Genomic DNA, 23,896 nt, shown 5'->3' with positions numbered 1-23,896 from the left:
AAACTTGAATCCTAGCTCTGATTTACTACGTGGTTTGAAGGTCAGATGGCAGAGTTGGTCATAAAGAAAAAATTAAGGTAATATCCCTTTTTGATATCTCAGGAAGCTTCCACCAGAAGAACCTGGGTTTAGATAAAAAGCAGTTTTTTCCCAGTTACACTGACAACACCAAAACTGCTTTGGAAAGAGAGGCATAAGGCAGGAGGAGATGCTTCCAGTGGCCTGGGAGACTAGGGGGAGGACAGGGTTTTATCTCACTCCAATTAAGTGATGTGGCCCCTGTCTGAGTGGTCCTTTGATTTTATAATGAAAGTCAGTAGAAAAATATTACTTTACTAGAATGCATCTAAGAGTGCAAAAGGTATGGGTAATTACTTTTTTCTTTGATATAGTCCTATTGATGTTTAGCAAAAAGGCAGTATTTTTTTTACCCAAAATAAGTCCTTCCAGATTAAAACAACAACACATTCACATAGGCAACTGGAGCACTTCAACTTCTGACAAAGGCAGGGTAAGCTGAGGATAACTAAAGGTTTTGAGAAAATGTTTAAAATCATATTAAAAGCATCAAAGATCCAACAAGTTCATAAGGAAAATTACTAGCTTTAAGTCTCAAGAGAGGATAGAAATTCAAACTGATGAGCCTTACATTTGGAGCAAGTGGGGGGCATTTGGTAATCAAATGTTGGAGCCCATGGTTCACCCAAAGTATGGATGCTGGGAAACCACCTCCTGCCTCAGGTTGGGAGCCTAAAGGACTTACACTCCAGGGTCGGGTGAATAGCAAGTGGAGGAGCATTTGTACTTGAATGTGGGTTGGATTTGGTAACTCACTTCCAATGTGTAGTGTGTGGCCAAAGTGTTGCTCTTTTGCCACACGATCTTTCATCCTGGGTTTCTTTACACCATGATGATCTCAAAGACTCCATACCATACTTAGTGGTGAAAATTCAAAAGTTTTGCTTACACAGTCATATGTGAAAAATGTCACTATAGCTCAAAAATACATGAAGCAAAAAGTGATAGAATCGAAGGGAAAAATAGACAATTTAACAACGAAAGTTGGAGACTTTAATTTCTTTTTAAAATTTTTTAAGTAAGCTCTACGCCCAACGTGGGGCTTGAACTCACAACCCTGAGATCAAGAGTCACATGCTTTACCAACTGAGCCAGCCAGGCACCCCAAAAGGTGGAGACTTCAATATACCACTTCTGATAATGAGTAGAACAACTAGACAGAAGATCTACAAGGATATAGCAGACTTGAAAAGCACTATAAAACAACTAGATATAACATACATCTATAGAGACTCCACCAGCAACAGCATTTTTCTCTAGTGCACATGAAATATTCTCTAGGATAGACCATATATTAGGCCATAAAGTAAGCCTCAACAACAGGTTTGATATCATAGAGAACATGTTCTCTTATCAGAATGGAATAAAATTAGATAATAATAGAAAGAAACTTGAGAAATTTATTCACAAATATGAAGAAATTAAACATCAAATAGCCACTCCCACATAACCAGTGGTTCCAAGAAGAAATCGCATGGAAAACTAGAAAATATGAGACGAGTGAAAATGAAAACAGAATGCACCCCAAATTCATGGAATGCAGTGAAAGCAATGATTAGGGAGAAATTGATACCTGGAAACATCTATATTAAAAAAGAAAAAGGCTCTCAAATCAACTGCCTGAACTTCCACCTTAGGAAACTAGAGAAAAAAAGCACGCTAAACCCAAAGCAAGAGGAAAAAAGAACTAATAAAGATTAGGGTGGAAATAAATACAATAGAAAACAGAAAGACAATAGGGTGCCAATGGAACTAAAACTGCATCTTGGAAAAGGGCAACAAAATTAACAGCCCTGTAAGGAGACTGATCAAGAAAAAGGGACAGAAGAAAGCTCAAGAATGACAGGTAGTCACTACCAACCTTACAGAAGTAACAAGGTGATAAAGGAATACCATGAACAGTTGTACGCCAACAAATTAGATGACCTAAATGAAATGGAGACATTTCCAGAAAGACATAAGCTACTGAAACTAATTCAAGGAGAAATAGAAAAATCTGAATACACCGATAGCAAGTAAAGAGATTGAATTAGTAATTAAAACACTACTCGCAAAGTAAAGCCCAGATCCAGAGAGGTGATGAATTATACCATTGAAAGATGAATTCATACCAACCTCCACAAACTCCTCCAAACAACAGTAGGAGGAATACTTCCCAATTCATTCTCTGAGGCTAGTATTACCCTGATACCAAAACCCGATAGACATACGAGAAGAAAAAACTATAAACAAATATCCCTTATGAATATAGATGCCAAACTTCTCAACAAAATATTAACAAATCAGCAACATTTAGAAAGGATTATACACCAGGACCATGTGAGATTTAACCTAGGAATTCAAGGTTGTTTTAACAACCAAAAATCATTGAATATAATACACTATTTGAACAGAATAAAGGCCAAAACCACTTGATGACAGTAACAGATGCAGAAAGCATTTGGCAAAATCCTACACCCTGTTATTACGAAACACTCAACGAAGTAGGAACAGAAGGGATCTTCCTCAACCTGATACAGGACATTTATGGAAAACCTCACAGCTAAGCTTATATTTAATGGTGAAAGACTGAATGCTTTCCCCCTAAGATCAAGAACAAGACAAGGATGTCTGCTCTTTCCACTGCAATTCAGAATTTCACTTGAGGTTCTAGACAGGACAGGAAAAGTGGAGAGAAGGAGGCCAACCACAATGGAATCAGAGTAGAAATCAATAACAGAAAGATAACAGGAAATCTCCAAACACTTGGAAATCAAACAACACACTTGTAAATGACCCATTGATCAAAAAGGAGGTTTTAAGGGAAATAAAAAATATATTGAGCTGAATGAAAATGAAAATACAAATGTCAGAATTTGTGGGACTCTGCTAAAGCAGTCCCGAGAGGGAAATTTATAGCACTAAATGCATATATTAGAAAAGAAGAAAGTCTTTAATCAATAATCTAAGCTTCCACCTTAAGAATCTAAGGAAAAAGGAGCAAAATAAACCTAAAACAAGAAGAAAGGATATAATTAAGACAAGAAGAAATCGATAAAATTGACAATAGATCGTTTCTTTTAAAAGATTGATAAAATCAATGAGCCTTTGGCAAGACTGGCAAAGGACAAAAAGGAGGGGGACAACACAAATGACCAATGTTTCAGGAACGAAATGGGATCATTACACACTCTGCAGATATCAAAGAGAAAAAAAGGGAATCCAATAAAAAACTCTACACACACAAATCTGACAACTTAGGGGAAATGTCAGTTCTTTGATAAATACAAAGTACCACCTCTCATCCAGTCTGAAATAGACAATTTTAATCACCCCGTAACTGTTAAGAAAATTAAACTTATAATTTCAAATCTTCTAAAAGGCCCAGGCCCAGACAGATTTACCAGAGAAGTCTACCAAACATTTAAACAAGACTTAACATCAAATCTACATAAATCTACATAATCTCTTCCAGAAAGTAGTAGAGGAGGGAACACGTTTATTTTATGAAGCTAGTATTACCCCGATACCAAAACCAGGCAAAGATAGTACAAATAACCAAAACCACTGACCAATATCTCTCATGAATATAGATGGAAGAAATGCTCAACAAAATATTACCAGATAGAATTTAGCAATACATAAAAAGAATTATATAACATGACCAAGTAGGCTTTATTCCAGGGATGCAAGGCTGGTTTAATTTTCAAAAAGCAATGGATATAATCCACCATATTAACAAGCTAAAAAAGAAAAATCACATGCTTATATAACCCAATGTAAAAGCATTCAACAAAATTCAACACCCATTTATCACAAAAATTTTCACAAAAATAAAAATAGAAGGAAATTTTGTTAGCTTGATACTTACAGATAGAAGGAAAATTTGTTAGCTTGATACCTACTATTTATGCTTAATTTCTACTCAGTGATGAAAGGCTGAATATTTCTCCCTAATATCAAAATGCCGGCAAGGGGCGCCTGGGTGGCTCAGTTGTTAAGTGTCTGCCTTCGGCTCAGGTCATGGTCCCAGGGTCCTGGGCTCAAGCCCCGAATCGGGCTCCCTGCTCAGAGGGAAGCCTGCTCCTCACTCTCCTGCTCCCCCTGCTTTTGTTCCCTCTCTCACTGTCTCTCTGTCAAAAAAAAAAAAAAATCTTTAAAAAACAAACAAACAAAATAAAACAAAACAAAACAAAACAAAAAACCAAAATGCCAGCAAGGTTCTTGGTAGATATAGAGAAGATTATTCTAAAGCATAAATGGAAAGGCAGAGGAACTAGAAGACCTAAAACAATTTTGGATAAGAAGAATATCATGGGCAGAATCAGTCTGCTCAATTTCAACCTGTGTGGTATTGGTGGAGGAAGAGATCAATGGAACAGAATAGAGAATCCAGAAATAGACCCACACAAATATGCTCAGTAAGTTCCTGACAAAGGTGCAAAAGCAATTCAATGAAGGATAGATAGCTTTTCAACAAACGGTGCTAAAACAATTGGACATACTTGGGCAAGAAAAAAAAACTCAACCAAATCTCACATCTTATATAAAAAATTAACTCATAATGGGTCACAGACTTTAAGGTAAAACATGAAAGAGGAAAAAAAAATTGGAGAAAATCTTTGGGATGTAAGGCTAGGCAAAGAGTTCTTACACTTGACAGAAACTCCATGACCCATAATAGGAAAAACTGAAAAATTGGACCTTATCAAAATTTAAAAATTCCTCTGCAAAATCCATGTAAAGAGGATGAAAGATAATCTATAGACTGGGAGAAAATAGTTACAAACCACGTATCTACAAAAAGACTAGGATCTAGGGGCGCCTGGGTGGCTCAGTTGGTTAAGCATCTGACACTTGATTTTGGGTCAGGTTATGATCTCAGGGTCTTGAGCTCAAGCCCCTCATCCCTGCCTCCCTGCCTGGGCCTGTGGGCTGAGTGTGGAGCCTGCTTAGGAGTCTCTCTCCCTCTGTCCCTCCTCCTGCTGGTCGCACTTTCTTTCTAAAACAAACAAACAAACAAACAAACAAAAACAAAAAAAACCCTAGGATCTAGAATATGCAAATTATCATAACTCAAAAGAACAATCTGATTAGAAAGTGTCCAAAAGGCATAAACAGATATTTCACCAACAGAGCATATAGATGGAAATACTGATGCTAAATTAGTACATGAAAAGATGTTCAACATTATTTGCCATTAGGGGAATAGAAATTACAAGCACAAGGAGATGGCACTATGCATTTATCAAGATGGGTAAAATTTAAAAAATAGTGACACCAAATGCTGGCAAGGATGTGGAGAAACTGAGTAACTCATACACTGCCAGTGTGAATGTAAAAAAGCACAGCAACTCTGGAAAACAGGTTGGCAATCTCTTTCATAAAGGATGTGTGCAAATACCACACGATCCAGGAATTGCACTTCTGGGCATTTATCCCAGAGATATGAAAACTTATGTTCATACCAAAACCCGCACATGAATGTTTATAGCAGCTTGATTCATAACAGCTAAAAACTGGAAAAACAAAACAAAACCCAGATGTCTTTCAATGAGTGAATGAATGGTTAAACAGGCCATGGTACATCCATATCATCCAATTAATAAACCCGGGTGAATCCCCAGAGAATTATGCTGAGTGGGAAAAAAAGTTTATATATCATATTATTTCATTTATTTAATATCTTTGAAGTCACACAGTTTTAGAAACAGTAAACAGACAAGTGGTTTCTAGGGGTTAGGGATGAGGAGGGGAAGTGGGTGTGGCTATTAAAAGGAAATCTGAGGGATTCTTGTGCTGATAGAAATGTTCTGACTCTGGCAATGCCAATCTCCTGGTTGTGATATAGTTTTGCAAGATGGTAGCAATGGGGGGAACTGGGTTAAGGGTACCTGGGACCCCCGCATTATTTCTTGAAACTGTATATGAATTTACAATGATCTCAAAATGAAAATTCTGCTTTAAAAAGTTATTCCCGATCAAAAGATGAAGATTAATGAGGGGGAGAAGATACTTGCAATCTCTAAGTGACAAAGGCAGATAGCTAGAATATACAAAGAACCTTTATGGATCAACAGAAAAAAAAAATCTGATAACTCAGTAGAAAAATGGGTAAAGATTTAAATAGGCACTTCACAAAACAGAAAATTCAAATAGGCTCTAAACACATGTAAATGTGCACCATCTTATTGGTAATTAGGAATATGAAATGAAGATCACAATTTTGATATCATTACATATCCACCAGATTGACAAAAATTAAGAAGTCTAAGAATATGTCTTGGCAAGGATGTGGAGCAACTGAAACTACTATACATATTTGGTGGGAGTGTAAATTTTATGACCACTTTGGTAAACAACTTGGTATTATCTAATAAAGTTAAATATCGGCATAACCTATGGCCCAGCAATTCCACGGCAAGGTATATACTCTAAAGAAAAGTTTGCATTTGGACGCCAGGAGATATATATAAGAATGTGGTTAGCCGTATTATTTGTAATAGCCCCAACTACAACAATATACAACAAAAATGGATGACCTCACAAACATAACCAAGTGAAAGAGGAGGCCAGATAAACAAAAAATTCGTGATCTATCATTCCATTTACAGAAAGTACAAAACCAAGCAAACCAAACAACAGGGTTTAGGCATGCATACACGAGGAAGTAATTACTGTAAAGTCAGGATGGCTTTTGCTTGAGGGGGTAGGGAAGGGCTTAGGAAAAGGAATGGGTGCACTTGTAGGGTGATGTCAGTGACCTGGCTGAGTGCACAGGTTTGGTTTAGGATGATTGGTCAGGCTGCACCAGGCTTCACTTCTCTCTCTGTGTAATTGTGCATAACAAAACAACACAGCTCTTCCTATTGCAGTTTTGCCTTTGAGAAGAAGTGAGACTGAGGAAGGAATGTAGGTGTGAGGTCTGACTGTGTGAGAAAAGGCAGCACATGACGCTCTGAGATCAAAATTTGAGGGACACCTGGGTGGCTCAGTCGTTAAGCATCTGCCTTTGGTTCGGGTCATGATCCCAGCGTCCTGGGATGGAGCCCTGGGTCGGGCTCCCTGCTCAGCAGAAAGCCTGCTTCTCCCTCACCCTCTCCCCCTGCTGTGTTCCCTCTCTCGCTGTGTCTTTCTCTGTCAAATAAATAAAATCTTTAAAAAAAAATTTGAAACCTGTGAAAAGAAAGGAAAGGAAAAACGTGGAGTGTTGGAAGCAACAGTAAACCTGCTGGACCCATTGGGTGGGTAGCTGGCCTTTGGATATATGCATATTTTTTTAAAGAGTGCTTTAGGAATAATAAAGGTTGCTAAATTTCCTACTCCTTTCCTTTCCAAGTTGGACTTGGGCTGAGGGACCCATGTTTTTCTCTCTCTCTCCTCTAGAAATAGATAAAATGTTCACGTTTGCTTTGAATCCCCCAGACTGTCCAGAGTATGAAGGAAAACATATTTGATGTAGAGAACACCCCCCTCCTTGAGCATTAATTTGGGTGACCCTCTCCCCCCCTCCTACCCTGTCTTCAGTCCAAGCCTGAGAGCAGGGTCAGGAGAAAAATGAGCAGACCGGAACAAGCAAAAGTTCCATATTGAGATGCTTTGGAGATGCGAAAAAGTGACGGTTTCCTTCCCTCTCGCCCCACCACGTTCTCCAAGCACATTGATGTCACAGTTTATTGTTTGGGGGTACAGCACATAAGCAACTTGTAGAGTTTGAAAACATTTTAAAGGAGGGTAATTTCAGGGAAGAAATCGAGGGCACCGTTAACGTTTTCTCCTCCTGTTGGCGGGGTGGGGGGGGGGCGGTGGTGGTGGAGAAGACAGCGCGTCTCCTTTGCTGCCTTTTCCTGCTAGATCTCTCCGTCCCAATTCTAATTACACATTTATTTACTCCCTCCCTGCCCCGCTGCAAGGACGCGGTGCCCCTCCACGGCGGGGACATCCAGATGTGACTGGTCTTCCAGGGACCAGTGCTGGCCAGAAACAGGGAAACAGATGAGCCTTTCGGGAGGCTCTCCAGGCAAAGTCCAGGGGACAGCGACCCACCCTGGTCCTTAAAACTATCATTCTCTCAGGATTTTCCGTGCTGGGCTTGAGCTTGGCTCGCGAAGTTCCTAGGGCGCCCACTCCGAAGCTCACATTTCTTAGGCGAAAGGGCACTGGAGCTAAGGGAAGGCTCTTTGGAAGGCACCAGCCTGCGCCGTTTTGTCCCTTCCCTTCGCTTTCGTGCAAGCAGCCTCTCTGGTGGGGGATTCTCCCAGGACTGGGGCCAGCGCCAATCAGGTGGCTCGGTACCTGCCCCCAGCCCCGGCCACCTGGAGGGGCGATGAGGTTCTCCGCTCGGTGCGGGGCCAGTGCTCGGAGCGCGGGGGAACGCAGAGGAGCCTCACGTGGGCAGCCCCAGGCCCGGGCGCTCGGAAGGACGCGCGCAGACCCGGTGCCAGCCGAACGCGGGAGCGGTCGCCGGAGCGAAGCTGCTCAGCCGCGGTAACGGGTTAGGGCGCTCCTAGAGCCGGCGTTGCCCCAAGCGAGAAAAGGAGAGGGAGGGAGCGGAGCAGGGGCGGGCCGGGGACTCCTCGGGCCGCCGGCCTCCGCACGGGGAAGTGCCGGGCCGGGGCGTACTTCCGAGGGCGCCTTAGCACCGCGGGCAGCGAGCCCCGGGGCCGCCTTCCCCTCACGCCCCTATCTTGACTGTGGCCGAGCCGGGCCGGGTCTGGGTCAGCGCTCGGCTCTCCGGCTCCGTACCAGGAGCCGCGCGCTCCGAGGGGGTGGGGGTGGACGTCTCCGGCCTCGTGGCCAGGCCGCGGGTCGCGCTGTCCCCGCCTCGGGGCCGGACTTGCAGGGCCCCTGTCCCCGCCTGCGCCGCTGCCGCCCGCTCCTGCTCCGCGAGCGCCTTCCCCTGGCCGGAGCGCACACGGACGCGGCTGCTGCGCCCCGGCGCCCACGACCGCCCGGGAGCATGCGGCGGCCCGGGCCCGCGACGCTGCACACTCGGCGGGACCGCCCGGCGCGCGTGAGTGAGCGGGGCCCGGGGCTGAGCGCGCGGCGGCTGGGTGCGGGGCGGGCGGGCCGCGCCACCGCCGTCGGTCTGTGCGTCCAGGGGCCTCCGAGCGCGCGGGCGCCTCTGCGCCAGCCTTGCAACCTGGGCGCGGTTTGCTGGGGATTTTGCTGAAGTTTGACCACAGAAGGAGGGCGGAGGTGCGTTCGCGGCGCGGGGTCGCCATCTCCGCCAGGACGTCCGGGTTCAAGGCAGCCGGGGCCGACGTCTGCCTGAGGGACCGAGACACCGGACTCACCCGGGCCGCTGTCCGCTTGCTGCTGAGGCCGGAGCCGGCGTCGCGCACCCCTATCCCCAGGGCCGTGCGCCGCGGGCTTGGCTGGGGGCGCCGGGCCACGTCGAAGCTTCGCTCAGCGGCCCGGAGGAGGGTTTGGCCCCAGTAGAGCAGGGTTGAGCGGAAAGCAGTGTCGGGCTAAGCGACGCGTGCTGCTGCTCCCGTCCCCTTCACCCCGGCTGGCTGGGGTGGCCCGGGGAGGGTGCCCAGAGCGGCGCCCCGGAGACCTCCTGCCTGGGTGGCTTGCTCCGGTCTCTGCGCTGCCTAAGGCAGCCAGGGAGGGCAGGGGTGGAGATCTGTCTTCTCTGTCGGTGCCCTTGGGCTACATAGACCACCCGTGCTTTTCTGTCACACTTGGCCATTCCTTTTTTCTGGGTGGAATTGTGGGGTCCTGGAAGTTTGCTCTTTCTAGCAAGTTTGACGCGGCGAGAGGGGGGTGGGGGGCAGGCAGCCCCCTCCCCCCACAGTCAGTGGTGGCACTTTCTCCCGTTCTTTCCAGTCTGCCCAGCCCCGGACCCTCTTCCAGCCCGGGGCCACACTCGTGGCCTGGCTGGAGGACCCGGGTTGGAGCTGGGGGTTCTCACCCGCAAGGCTGGGGGTCCAGCGTAACTGGCAGGGGTTGACGTCTACGCGGTCGGATCTCTGTGCCCTGTCAGGTCTCCGGTGGCTGAGCCAGACCCACTTTTTATACCGCGTGAGAGACAAACAATTGGGGGGGGGGCTTCAGGTCTGGCAAGTGCGCTTTGCCAGAGATTCGCTGGGATTTGGAGTCTTTCTGGGGCGGGGTGGGGGGCGGGAGGGTGGAAGGCAGCTTCCTTTCTGTACTTATGAAGTACTTGGAAGTACATGCAGTTTTTGCCTCTTTCCTTTAGGCTGACAGAGGTGGATCAAGGGGAAGAAAGAGCAAAGGTATATTCTCCAAGAGCAACGATAATTTCTCAGACCTCTCTCCAGAGGTTCCAGTTGTAGTACCCGCGAGGATCTAAACCAGCATATAGAGATAGGGGGTCCAGTCAGCACCCAGGGTGGATCAGTTGGGGTGTTAGGCAAATCAGCAGCACTCTCCTCAAAGTTCCTCCCCCCCCACCCCCGTGAGGAGCATGGCCATAATTTCTGCCACCTGGGGCATGAAATGAGCGAGGACCATGTATGAATGAGAAAAACCTCTGAAGTCCTGTGGGATGGGGGCAGGGTATCTGTGTCACATGCATAGATAGAAACCCTAGTGGGGGGCATCCCTGGCATTCTTGCCAGAACTAGAAATTTGCATTTAGTGACCTTATCAAAAATTGCTCAGGAAAAGCTGAATGGGCTCCAGTGCTGATGAGAGCAAGTCCCTCATACTTTGCTCGAGGATCTCTGTTTTGTCTCCAGCCGGCCCATCTGTAATTGGAAATGAGCTCTGCTTAGTCCAGAGAGGCTTCGGGCTGAGTGCAGACATCCTCTGGCAACAAGGAGCCCATCCTGGCACAGGAACCGCCCACCCTCACCCAGAGGCCCAGGGTGGGATTGTAGTGATGTCTCCCGATGACTTTGGAAGGAGGCTGAAGTGGATCGGAGCCGAACTTGGGAACCGTCTGGGTGGCCTCTTAACAGAATGGCCCTGGCTGGGCCAGTCCAGGTCTTGTCAATTGTGAAAAGTGCCCCGAGGTTTAGAATCCGGCCTGATGATCATTAACACTAATGAAAACTGCTGCCTTTATTAAATGTCCCTTCTCTGTGCCAGACAAGGCTTTGCAAAATCAATATGATTATCCCTGTATTTCACGTGAGGAGACTGAGTTGGGGAGAGGTTAAATAACTTGCTAAGAGCATCAAGCTAGTCAGTGGCAGAGTTGCTGTGTGAAGCCGGGTCTCCCAGTTCCAAAGGCGGTGCTCCTTCCGCAGTGCTAGTCTCCTCCTGTTAAGAACAGATGCACGTGTGGAAGCTGGACATCCAGAGCCATTGTGAATAAACACTGGTATTTGTAGGTCCAAGAGATGTTGTGATCCCGTTAGACTTTAGGGAAAGTGCTGGACTGGTAAAAAACTGCATGCTCTTCATTCCCTCCAGGACTCAGGGGTTTAATTATACACAGAGGATTGATTCTTTAATATGTAAAGTGTAAACTGCAACTTACCTTTCAATGAGCATCCAAAAGATTGATAAGCTGCTGATGAAGTCCTGGAAAAACAGTTGCTTTCGTATGTTGCTCTTGGAAGAGTAAATGGGTACAACTTCTTTGGAAGATGTTTTAGAAACATCTCCTAAAATTAGAAGTGTCCACACCATCAGACCCAGTGATTCCATTTTTAGGAATTGAGCTTGCCGTTATATTGGCCCATGGGCACAAAGACACATGCACAGTATGGCATCATTTGAGCTACGAAAGAATAATTTACGTGCTCATCCAAGACGGACTTGTTAAATACCTTGTGGTACCTCCCAGGTAGTTGAATATGGTCCTATTCATTCATAAAACAAAACAAAACAAAAAACCGAAAAAAAAAAACTTAGGAAATTTCTCTATAACTGATAGGAAATGATTTCTAAGATACATGGCTAGGTGGAAAAAATGCATAGAGGATTTATAATATGCTAATGTCTATGTTATGAAAGAGGAGTCAGAGAATTCCAAGATATTTGCTTGAATGTACATAATTATATACAAAAACCCTAGTAAGATCTGTTGCCTTCAGGGAGAGTGGACCAAGAAACCCTTCTGTACCTTTCAATTTTGAACCCTGTGAATACATTAACTATTACAAAAATCCTCTTTCCTTGCCCTGTGCCTGATAGGTTCCCTTGAGCTCTTCTCCAGCTGAACAGTGGGGTGACAGCCCCGCTCTCAGGTTGCTTGAGGGGTTCCATTGGGCTCTGGGCCGTCCACAATTCTTGTAAGTATGCAGGTTGTGCTTGGACAGCTGGAGGGGGAGGTGCCTTTAGACACCCTTCTGAGCGGGGTGGGCAAGATATGACCCTCTAGCCTTGAAAACAATATGAAGAAATAGAAACCATCCTTCTCTTTATTGCCCTAATACTCCCCGGTCCCGGAGACACTGCGGGCACCTGGGCGGCCTTAGGGGAGGGAACAGGAGGAACAGCGTGGCTGCACGTCAGTGAGGGCAGTAGGTCTGTTTCTGGTGTTACACTTGGGCTTCAGAAAGGAGAGAAGAGAGATACACTTGAAAGAAAAGTTTTGAAAATTATTCTGGGGTCTAGGGCCGGATTGTCCCAGAAGAGGAAGGAAGGTTATTGATTCAGCTGTGGTGGTATCAGTGTGCCCCGGAACACCCCCTTGGGTGCCTCCCATCAACACAGATGGCCAGCTCAGCGCCCCCCGCCCCCCAAGGATTCCTTTCTGCCGATCATCACCCACCCTGGAAGCTAGATGCATGAAGGGCATGGGAGCAAGGCTTCCAGCACTGTTATGTGGGAAGCCTTCCTTAGGAGCTAAGTTCCAGCTACTCTGCTAAGCACTCTGCCTACATCATCTCATTTAACGTCCCGATCAGGTATGTGTGAGAGCGCAGGATCTTTGCCATCAAGCAGCACCTTTCTGCTCTTCCTCTGATGACCTTCCTCCCGGGCACAGTGACCTGCAGCAGCGGCTCGGGAGCATCACAGGTGCTCAGAGACAGGAGCTTGGGTCTAACAGCGTGTGGCTGAGCGTTACACACTTTGATGGATGAGCTGGACTCTTTGCAGCCTGGGGAGGTTTGTACAAGGCACAGTTCAGGGACAAAGCCGTCAGCATTCATGGGTTGGATTTCCAGCTTTCCTGCTTCTCTCTCTGCAGCGTGTGCATTAGGGTTGGGCCCCGTGGCCCGTGAGTGTGATCTTCTGCGGGGACGGAGCGGGGAAAGGGGGGGATTGTCTCTGCTCTGGCGCAGATGCTAGTGGCATCGAGGTGCTCGGGAGACCCTGTGTCTGTACCCAAGGAAGAAGCTGGGCAGGGTGGCCCCCGAGGCCCAGGTCTGTGCTGGGAGGCTGTCTGCTGTTTGGCAAAACCAGTCTGAGAGCCAGGGGCCTGGCTCACGGCAAACCTTTCTCCTCCCACGCAGCTCACCGGCTAGGGCTCACCTCTGACTCCCATTCCACTTCAAAAGGTAACAGCTTGAATTTTTCCCCAAATGAATTCTAGAGCAAGGGCAGCTGCTGCTTCTATATCCTGCTATGGCTCACGAGGGTGAGAGCGAGAAGCTGGACGGGGCTCTCAGCTAAGGCTGCTAGAACCTCACCACGAGGGGGAAAGCCAGATGCCCCAACTATTTAGGAAAAAAAGTCACCTGATGACACACAAAAGTGGTGTTTACATAGCATAGCGAAATAGTAGTGGATGATCAGTCTAACACACTTCGGTTTGGAAAATGAGTATCATTCAAGGCACCGGGAAGACAGAAAGATGAGCAAGGTGTGGTCCCTGGGCTTGAGTTGCCCACAGGCAGTGTGGGAGGACCATTCACATCAGCAGCTGGGCCCTGCAGAATAAAGAAATAAGTGCTAAGTAGAGCTACAAATGACATGCGGTCGGTCACATGCAGTGGGGCTAAAGTGAACCTGGGGCTGGCCCCCGTAATTCCGGCAGACTGTTAAGGTCTTTCTGGAGGAGGTGATTTTTGAGCTGGGCCTTGAAGGTTAAGTACAATTTTGATAGACAAGCTCAGGAGAAAGGGCAGAAGAGGCCAAGAGAATGGGTTTCGATAGACTATGGACCGCTTAAAGATACATTAATATCAGTAATGCCATTATTTACTCAAATTCTGCCACAGACATAATACATGGCATTTTCAGGTGCTTGCAGAGTAAAACTGTTTAGATCCCCATAAGATAGACAATCACTATGGTTTTTTTTTTTTTTTTTTTTTGGTGGTAAAATCAACAGGGCTTGGTGATGGATAGATAGTAGAAGTGATTCCCACAAGTGCAAGACTATAAAACTATATTACGTTTACATCAGATTCATTTTACTTATTAAAATAGCAACGGATGGTAGCTTACCTATGTGAAATTGACATTTCTGTTGTATCCAACCACTGCATGACCATGAGCTTCCCAGTGGAGAGTCAGCAGAGCACTAGGAATGGGGATTCAAGTTCTGCCCCACCATTTTGTTTGTCTGTTTATTCACTCATGGATTCACTCGTTCACTTATTCCTACATGCAGAAAAGATGATCTGTGTGCCTGAGCCAAGTGCTGGCCTAGCTGGGGAGAGAGAGAGAAAAGAGAGAGCCATGGTCCCTGTAGCCTCCAGGAGCTGGCAGGACATGGGAGAGATCACAGGAGAAGGTGATAAATGCCATAGTAAATATAGCAACGAAGGACTGTGGGAAACCATAATATGTGCTCAGTAAATGCTGGTTGCTAAAACGAATAAGCAATCTGATAAACAGTACCAGATACCATCAAGAGAACAAATTAGAGGGCTAAAAATATTTCTTTGGATTTGGCCAGTGGGTCTCAAACACTTGCTCATGTTGTGAAACCCATGGAAATCGTGGTGTTTTCTGGAGAATACCATAACATTTTGAAATGGCTGAATATATAATTTTGGACTAAATCAGAGAGCATCTTCCGCTAGATTCTACCACAGACATAAAATAGTCGACACCAAGTTTTGAGAAAGAAAACTTTATGAAACAAAAGCTTTAAATCGGGGATAAGTCTGTCAGCTAATTTTTTTTTTTCTACGAATCGGGGAAAAACTGCCAAGATTCTATTTTAGTGCAGGAAACCCTCGGTCCAGCTGGTAGAACACCAGGGATCCACAGGCGCACAGTTTTGGCAGTTTGAAGGTTGTTGATGACTTTAGCAAGGGCAATTTCAGGAGAATAATGAGGCCAGAAGCTAGATAGAATTGGGTCGTGTTTTCATGATGTCAAGCAAGTATTTATTGAGTGTCATGGGGGCTACAGTGTGCAGGGGAAACCAGAACTGTCAAAACCCCAGGCTTCATGGAGTTTGAAGTCATTTGGGGAGACAAATTTGTCAGAGTAAGTGTAAAGTGACACTTATAAGAGCAATAAAGTAGAGGCCCATGGCATGATAAGGGCATTTAATAGGAGGTCCGGGCCACTCAGGGAGGACCTAGGAAGTCCTCAGAAATGTCCTTTTTCTCAGAAAATGATGGTTCATCTGTCCTTTCATCCTCAGAAAATGATGGTTCAGCTGGGACCTGGAGACTGAGTAGGAGCGGAGGAGGTGAGGAGGGTTTGGGAGCTGAGAAAGGATATTCCAGGAATGGGGGAGGGTCATGGCTAGAGCAGGCATGGCATTTTGAGGTTCCCAAGGCCAGTGGACTGGGGTGCAGAGAGGGAGAGGGAGAAACATGTGAGATGAGCAGGAGAGGCAGGAGGGAGTTTTATCAGCCGCAGTAGGGACTCTGATGTTGATTCTAAAGCAACAGGTAATCACTGACGTACTTAAGCAGGAGGGTGACACAGCCAGATCTCCCATTTCAGAAAGATCACAGTGACCATAGAGGGTGGACAGTAGATTTGAGGTGGCCAAGGGAAGATCCAGGAAGACCTATCGGGAGATGGTTGTTTATGCTGGGACATTTATTGTGGGGTAGAAAGAAGTAGATAGATTGGAGAGGTTTAGAAGGTAAAATGGACAGGACGTGATGGTTTAGATGTGAGAGGTGAGAGGGAAGTCCTGGGGATGAGCCCTAGGCTGCCAGCTTTGTAGCAGTGGACGGAGGTACCATGGCCCGAGACAGGAAATAGTCAAACGTCGTAAGTTCAATCTCAGCATGTTGTACTTGAGGAGACTTTGAACCATCTGAGTGCAGAGGTCAAGAAGCGAGGGGGATATAGGGACAGGAATTTGGAGGAGAGGCCTGGGCAGGAGATGTGTCCCCGTAAATCATCAACATCCAGGGGTAAATGAAACCATGGCATGGATGAGGCTGCCTAGGGAGGAAGGATAGGCGTAGAAGAGAAGGCCTCTTCTCTTTGAGTTAGGTTGACTTTGAGTTAGGATGAGCCTAGAAGGTAAGCAGAGAAGGATGATCTAGAGAGATAGGGAGAAGAGCCAGGAGGGGGAAATGTCATGAAAGCCAAGGGCAGAGTGTTTCCTGAATAAGAGAAGAGGAAGCATAGGGGCTGCTGAAAAGTCCATGAGAATGAGGACCAGTAAATGTCCATTGGCTTCAGAAACGCAGAGATCACAGGTGATTTAAACAAGAGCGTCAGGGATGTGATGGGCAAAAGTCAGACTATAGCTGGTGGAGGACCAAGTGGACACTGAATGTGTAAGTGAACATTCCAGAGGTTTGGCTGTGATAGTTGAAGAGATGGGTGGTTTTGTTCTGTTTTAATGGGAGACAGTTGAGCACCTTTAAATGTCAATGGGAAAGACCCATTCAAATGGAAAAGTAATAGGTTCAAGGAAGAATAATTCATAATGTGAGGTTCCTAAGAACATGGGTGGACCCCCTCAAACGTGCAGGTGGAGGGATAGCCCTTAGGATGGAGAGGGGCCATTCTTTGGGACAACTGGACAGAAGGAGGATAGAATGAGAGCAGATGTGAGTTTGTATGAGGTGGTAGAGGATGAGAATGTTGCTGTCTGATGCAGAGAAGGAAGGGTGGCTAGTGGGGAGAGAGGATGGGGGAAGAAGTTTATTTTAGAAGGGAGTGATGAGGACAGTGAAGAGACAGAGTGAAGAAAATAGTGAGAGATGACACTATTGGGGCATTTATTAGCTGTGTGACATCGAGCCCATTTTCTTACCTGTAAAATGGGAATAATCATCATGATGCTGATTCCATGGAGTTGTGCCTGGCATGTAGAAAGTGATCAACAAATGTATGCTGCTGTTTGAACTTTTATTCTCACCATCAGTGGCTAGTACAGTGCTGAACACATAATTGGTTTTAGTGTGAAATTGTCATCAATAATCCCAGGTATTCAGTACCTAAAAATCAGATAGACGTCTCTCCATATGCCACATGTCTCCCTTCCCGTCTGTGAAGCACCAGTCTCTTTCTTCTCTAAGCATTTGGAAGCTTTTTTGCTACTTAATGCTGAGGGATTTATTTGTATGTGGTGCTTAGCCAGGGCAGATTCTATTAGGAGAGTTAAGCATATGGGCAGGGCACTGGGCCAGGGTGAAGAGAGAAGAGGTTCAATTAATTCAAGAGCCCAGTCTCCTCTGACCTCATTGATCTACAGAGGACAGGACATCTATGGAAGTCACTCCTTCATTTCTTTTATAACATCCAGTGAAGTCAACTTTGAACTAGGCCTGCATTCTGGGCTGAGATACAGAGATGAATAGGAATGGTTCCTGCCCTTGTGATATTAATTTGACCAGATAAATGTTGTAATGACAGCATCGCGTGCTGGGGAGCTCAGAAGAAAGAGTCCCTAGATGTGCCCAGACTAGGCAGGGAAGGCTTCCCGGAGGAGGTAGTGTTTGAGCTGGAACGTGAAGGTTAACATCTTTGTAGACCAGAAGGGAAATAGACAGGGAGGGAATATCTTTGCCGACAAGAAGGGAAGTCTTCTGGGCCTTCGAGTAACAGTTAGGCCCAGGAGCCTCTGGAGATGGTGGGGGGAATGGAACCTGCATTTGGTCCAGTAATGTCAGAACAGGAAGTGCCAGGTGACGGGGATGAGGTGAGACCCCGGACAGCAGGCTGGCATTCTGCCTCCTGGCCTAAGGACCTGGAATTGAACCTGTAGGAGATGTAGAACCACTGTAGATTTTTGGACAGTGGCAGAGTCATTGGTCAGGAGGCGGTGGTCATAGTCTAGGCAAGGCTTGACTCGAGGACAATTTCAGTGATATGGGTCCAAGGTAGAGTCATGCTAGCGGATGAGTGAAATGAAACTAAAAACCACTGGCATTATGGAAGTCGTGGAAATACGAGGCTGGGGTGTTAGGCCATCTGTGTATATTGAAACTTTCTAGGATGATGGCAGAACCTCAGATGAAAGGGAAACAATTGCTAGAGTCCTCAATGAGTGAAGGAGAGGCAGTGATGGGGTAAAGGATAGAGTAAAGAATAATCAGATATCATGGACCTCAAAGGAATAAGGATATTTGCAAAGTAACAGAAATGAAACACTCTAGACTCTAATTCTGGAAAACAGAAGAGAGTCCTGAAAAGATTGAACTGTTGCTTATTTCCAAGGGGAGGTGGGCACCACAAAACAGGTGGGATGTAATTCCAAGCTCTTGGGCCACTGAGTACCACTGGAGGACACCATACAGCATTACGGATGGGGGTCCACAGGTTCAAGACCTCAGAAATCGGCTGAGTCCTCCTGATGGCTCCACGATCCATGATGTTGTCCTTGGTGGAGTCTCTTTCCCAGACCTCTCAGAGAATCATTTCCAACCTCTTTGCTGAGGTCTTGCTGATCTCAGGCATGTCTCTCGCTGAGGCAAAGGAGTTGAGCCAATAGCACCATTCATCTTAGGAGGCTGATAGTTCAGCACCAGGCTTCTCCTGGCAGATGGGTTTCATTGCCAACTCTCTTCTCTGTTGGGCAAACTCTGTACCCAGTGATGTGCTGGGCACATTGGAGGAATCAGAAAAAATACCAGACATGGTCCATGCCCTCAAAGATCTCATAGTCTAAATAGAAAAGCCAGATTGGCACACCGGGAACAGTAAGAGGCGGTAAATGCCTTGTCTGCTTTATTAAGGGGTAGGTGGCTGGGTACAGACAGGCGTATTACACCTGTCTGGTCAAGAGTTGAGAGTGATAGAAAAGAGAGAGTAAGGAATCCAAAATGACCTTCAGATTTTTGACTGGGGGGAGGAGGCCTGGGGAGCGGTGGCACCATTCTGAGAGACAGGAAGTACAACAGGGGAGAGACTTGGAGGGGTGGTGAAGAGCCCTGACTTGAGAGTGGAGAGTTTGCAGCCTTATTTAGGAGATAGGTAGATGCGGAATTCAGCTGCCCTTGTTGATGTGAGTGTACTGAGTGTCAGTGTTTTAACAAAGGGAAAAAAGTTAATGAGGAGGCAAATGAAGACAATGGTAATAGAAGGATAGATCCTCAAAACATTCAAGGGATGAAGTGGATAAGATTTGGTGGTTGAGTGGATTTGAGGGGAGAGCTGGAGAGAGGAGACTGGAATGACTCACAAGTTACTGGGCTCAGGGACTAGGTGGATGGTGGTACCACTAATTAGGAGGAGGAATGCAGGAGGAAAAGCACTTTGGTGGGGGAAAGAGCAGGTAAAATGATGAGGTCTGTTTGAGACCATTCGAATTAAAGATTCCTGTGGGAGAGCTAAGGATGCAGTGGCTAGGAGCCACTTGGTGGTGCAAGTCAGAAACCCAGGAGAGTTCAACCTAGTAACATAGCTCTGGGAATCGTCCATGGACAGGTGAGGGCCTAAGGCAGGCATGGTGGGGCAAGGATGGAACCTTGGGAAAGACTCATGTTTATGAGGGGAGTGGTCTAGAGGGGACAGTCTATGAGGGAATAGTCAGGGTGGCATGAGTTGAACGAGAGAGGCAGTATTACGAGTGGTTGATGATGGTTCTTGTAGCTTCTTGTTCCCTTTCTGTCTCAGAGAACATGCCGATCTGCTCTGGGAGAGAATTCTTATTTGAATTTCAGAGCTTTCCTCAATCAGATCATCTCTCCAAATGCTTCCCTACTGGCAGACACATGCTAACTCCATCTTCTGGATTCTTTAGAATCTAAATCAAGATATTTTACTACAATATTTGAGGAGAAAAAGCTGCAGTTTCTTGGAAACAAGCTTTTAGTGGTTTAAGAGAAGAACAACAGAAAGAGGAAACAAGCTAATGCTCCCCTCCCACCCCATCAGCCTTTCTCTCTGAACCATCTGCATGTCTGCTCAGGCTCTCCCCCACCTCACACTTTCCCTCGCTTGGTGAGTTTGAGTAAGTGTGAAGGGCACAGAGATTCGGGGTCTCCATAGACACTAGAAATAGTTCCTTCTTGCCCCTTTCCTCTCTTCACCTCATAAGCCACCACCTTGGAGTTCCTGGCTTTCTGGACATCCATCCCATCCATCCCTCCGCCCAGGACTGACGTTAAGGAGGTATGACTTGCTAGGGCCATGCAGGTTGTCACGGTGTTTATATGCTTCTCAGATGGCAAGTGGCCACTTCGTGGGGTTCCTTGAGTCCCCCACCTCTGGGGCTGCTCTAGCCCCTCCCTTAGGACACCCAGATTCCCCCAGAGTCCAGCCACCAAAGGGATAATGCCCGGCACGGCAGGGACCGCCTCTTGCCAGCTCCCGTGCTGTGGTGGGCATCAGTTCTGACTAGTCCCCATGTGCCCTGCCAGTTGTTCCAGAGTTTTCGCGACCCCCCTTCACCACCTGTCTGTTTTTCCATCCAGCTCTATCTGGAGGCTCACTGTGTGTCAGACACCGAGCCGGGTGCTGGAGATGAAATGGTGGACAAGGCAGACGAGGTCCCTCCCTGGCTTCGTGGGACCTGCAGTCTTGAGCAGGATCTCTCAGTCGAATCCCTATGGACAGTCCTTTGCTGTGGGAGGCTGTTCTGTGTCTTGTTCGGCCTTCAGCGGCGTCCCTGGCTTCTACGCACTAGATGCTAGCGAGCAGCACCCTCTCCCAGCTGCGACAGCCAAAGATATGTGCAGACATTGCCCAGTGTCCCCCTCCGGGGGACAAAATACCCCCACCCCCACGGAGAGAATAAAAAGTATTCTCAAACAACTGATCACAAAAATAAAAATACGACTACTAAATATAAAGATGCTCTTAAAAAAAAAAAAAGTGAGCATGTACCATCCAGAGAATGAAAGGAGACTTATTTTAGGTTCAGTTCTGAAGCAAGGCTTCCTGGGTGAAGTAGCCCTAAAGCAGAAGCCTGTGGGACGAGAAGGAGCCGGTCACATGAGGAATGATGGACTGAACATTCCTGGCAAGAGAAGATCCCAACACCAGAAAGGGCCTTGGCTATTTGAAGATCAGAAAGAAGTCCCGTTGGCCGGGGCCGAGGGACCAAAGGGAGAAGCGGTACAAGCTGAGACTGGAAAAGTAGGTAGGGGCCAGGTTTATGTAGGGCCTCGTAAACAGTGCTGTTTTAAGAGTAATCCAAATATTTGTGCCATGTTGTAAGAAGGAAAGAGATATGCACAGATTGATGTGTGAGGCAGGTCGTCTGTCTGCTAAGTGGCTGCCAGTTGGGAAGAACTAAATGGGCCAGGAGACTGAGGGTAGCCTAGAGCTTGGCGGTGGGGACAGGGAGATGCAGATGGATTTGAGGTTTGCCCCCCTCATTCATGATGTCTCACATACTACGGTCATACCCAAGGGTTGGCAGTACGGGTACTGGTCATACCCAAGGGTTTGGTCATACCCAAGGTTATACCCAAGGTCATACCCAAGGGTTTTTGGTCACACCCAAGGGTTGGCCGTACTGGTACTGGGACCACCTTTACCTTCTTCAGTAACATTTATTGGGTGCCCACTGTCTGCCCAACCTGTAAGACACTGACCCAGGCAGCTCCAAGTCTAGTAGGGACACGGACACAGTGTGCTCAGACTCGAGAAGTGCTGTGGACGGGAGCTAATCCGGCCTGGGAGAGGGGGAGGGTCAGGGAAAACTGGAGGAAGTGACACCTCAACCGAGTGATCAAAAAATCAGTTCCTCAAGTGACGTGGAGGAGAACGGGCATGCCGGACCTAGCACAACCGAGCAGAGACCCAGAGCGTGCACACAGCACGGCAGGGCAGAGACAGGTGGGAGAGGAGGCTGGAGGGACTGGCAAGGGCCAGACCATGACAGTAAATGCAACCTTTGGGTCTCAAGGGACAACTGACAGTAAGGTGAACACAGGAGCGGATGGAGGTGTGGTCTCGTCTCCTGCAGGGCATCCCCTCCCCTCTTGCTACCAGAGGGTCTTTTCAAAGCCTAGAAGTGCTGAAGGCCTCTGTGTGTTCCCCTCCTCTTGTGTGTCCCCCAAGGTTCCACACAATGCTCCCGGGTGTCCTCATCCCACTCCACCTCTGGGCACCAAGGGACAAGCACTTTCCTGGACTGCCACCCTCCACCCTGCATTACACACGCTGCTCCCTAAATTCTGAACGGAAATCCGAAACAGAGAGAACACTGGATGGTTCTCACGGTGAAAGCAATTCATATCAACTGAACTGTTTCATATAAGAAGGGATTTCTCCAGCAAACCAGCAGTCACATAAAATGACGTAGAAACATTTTACATGACAAGATAGTCACGATCTATTGCTAAATTATAAAATGGCATGAATCTGAGACTCCAGTGAGCATGTGTGTGTGTGTGGGGGGGGATGACAAAGTGTTACCAGCGCTTATCTCCCAGTGGATGGAGTCACAGGATTTTAACTTACCTATTTTTAAAAATTTTCTAATACGCATTTAGGACTTTCATGATGAGACACAACGTACAAAGCTCCTCTAGGGGTCTGGTTGGCAGTGTTCCCAAGAGTCATTGACCTCTAGCTGGTGACCCTGACTGCTCTTTGGAGACACTCAGTATCTTTCTCCAGGAGGACTGCAAGCAAGACGAATTCATTAAGTGCTTTCAGTCCCGAAGATGACAGGAGCCAGGAAGGCATAAAGTCTTGTTACTACAACAGCCAGCCGACAGCCCAGCCGGTAGCCTTGATGTCTGTGTGTTTATTTATTAACAGGACTTTATGTATCCATCCTCTGCAAGCTCCAGGAGCTTCCCAGCTGACTTTGATACAGATCATATTCTCAAAATGGTGCAGCCCATCAGACAGAATAAAGACAGGGCTGGCTCATGACAGGATTAAAACCAAAAGCACACTGTCCTAGGAAGCAAAATAAACCTGAAAGGATATTGACGGGTGTTGGTGAGGTGTTAGGAGAACAGAGTATGGGAGGAACGTGCTCGATTCTTGGGTCACTTTCTTTAACGTAACAGTTATCAAATACATTTTCCCATGCCAAGCACGGAGTCTGTTACTATATACATTTCCCCCCCTTTAAACTTCAGGACAATTCTTCCAACAGTCCCTGTTTGGAACTGTTGAAATAGGCTCAGAGGGAATAAATAACTAGTTAACGACAGCTTAGGTTTTAACATAGCTGTTTTTTTTTTTTTTCACTGAACCCCACCCCAGCCTACACCTCCCTGCTCGACGGATACTGCTTAAAGGCAGGGAATTTTAAAGCTTGGAAAATTTCCCATTGACTTTGGCTTAGAAGTTACTCAGCATTGAGTAGATGCCAAATGCTCTTGTTGAATGGATGGATGGATGGATGGATGGATGAACAAAAGAGAATGATTTTTGAAAGGCCATATAATCACATAAAGACAGACATAATCGCATTAGAAACCTATGGCGTAGATAGTTGCTACAAATGAACGTGGCCAGGATTCAGTAGTACTTTCTGTTGCTTCCTTAAGAGTTATGAGATATGGCTATAATGGGAGTAAACCTCAGGAGAGTCATTTCTCGAGTGCTGGAGAGAACTGGGATCATGCTGGGTATGTGGGACAGGCAGGGCTGTCACGGTTGGGGGGAGGAGAGGTGCTAGCCTGGTCGAGTT

General features: G+C 46.7%; 1 protein-coding gene across 1 annotated transcript in view; it reads left to right on the top strand.

The window, feature by feature from the left end:
* The first annotated feature begins 8,437 nt into the window (after positions 1-8,437).
* Positions 8,438-23,896, top strand: part of FAM163A (family with sequence similarity 163 member A) — a 70,601-nt gene continuing 55,142 nt past the window's right edge. The window contains exon 1 of the mRNA XM_032393150.1: positions 8,438-8,544. The gene's annotated coding sequence lies outside the window, so the exon portion shown is untranslated. The remainder of the gene's footprint in view (positions 8,545-23,896) is intronic.

Source organism: Phoca vitulina, unplaced genomic scaffold (genome assembly GCF_004348235.1).
Source record: "Phoca vitulina isolate PV1807 unplaced genomic scaffold, GSC_HSeal_1.0 scaffold71, whole genome shotgun sequence".
NCBI classification, from domain to species: Eukaryota; Metazoa; Chordata; class Mammalia; order Carnivora; family Phocidae; genus Phoca; species Phoca vitulina.
Note: the sequence above shows the minus strand (reverse complement) of the source record. Positions and strands in the feature narration are given on the sequence as shown.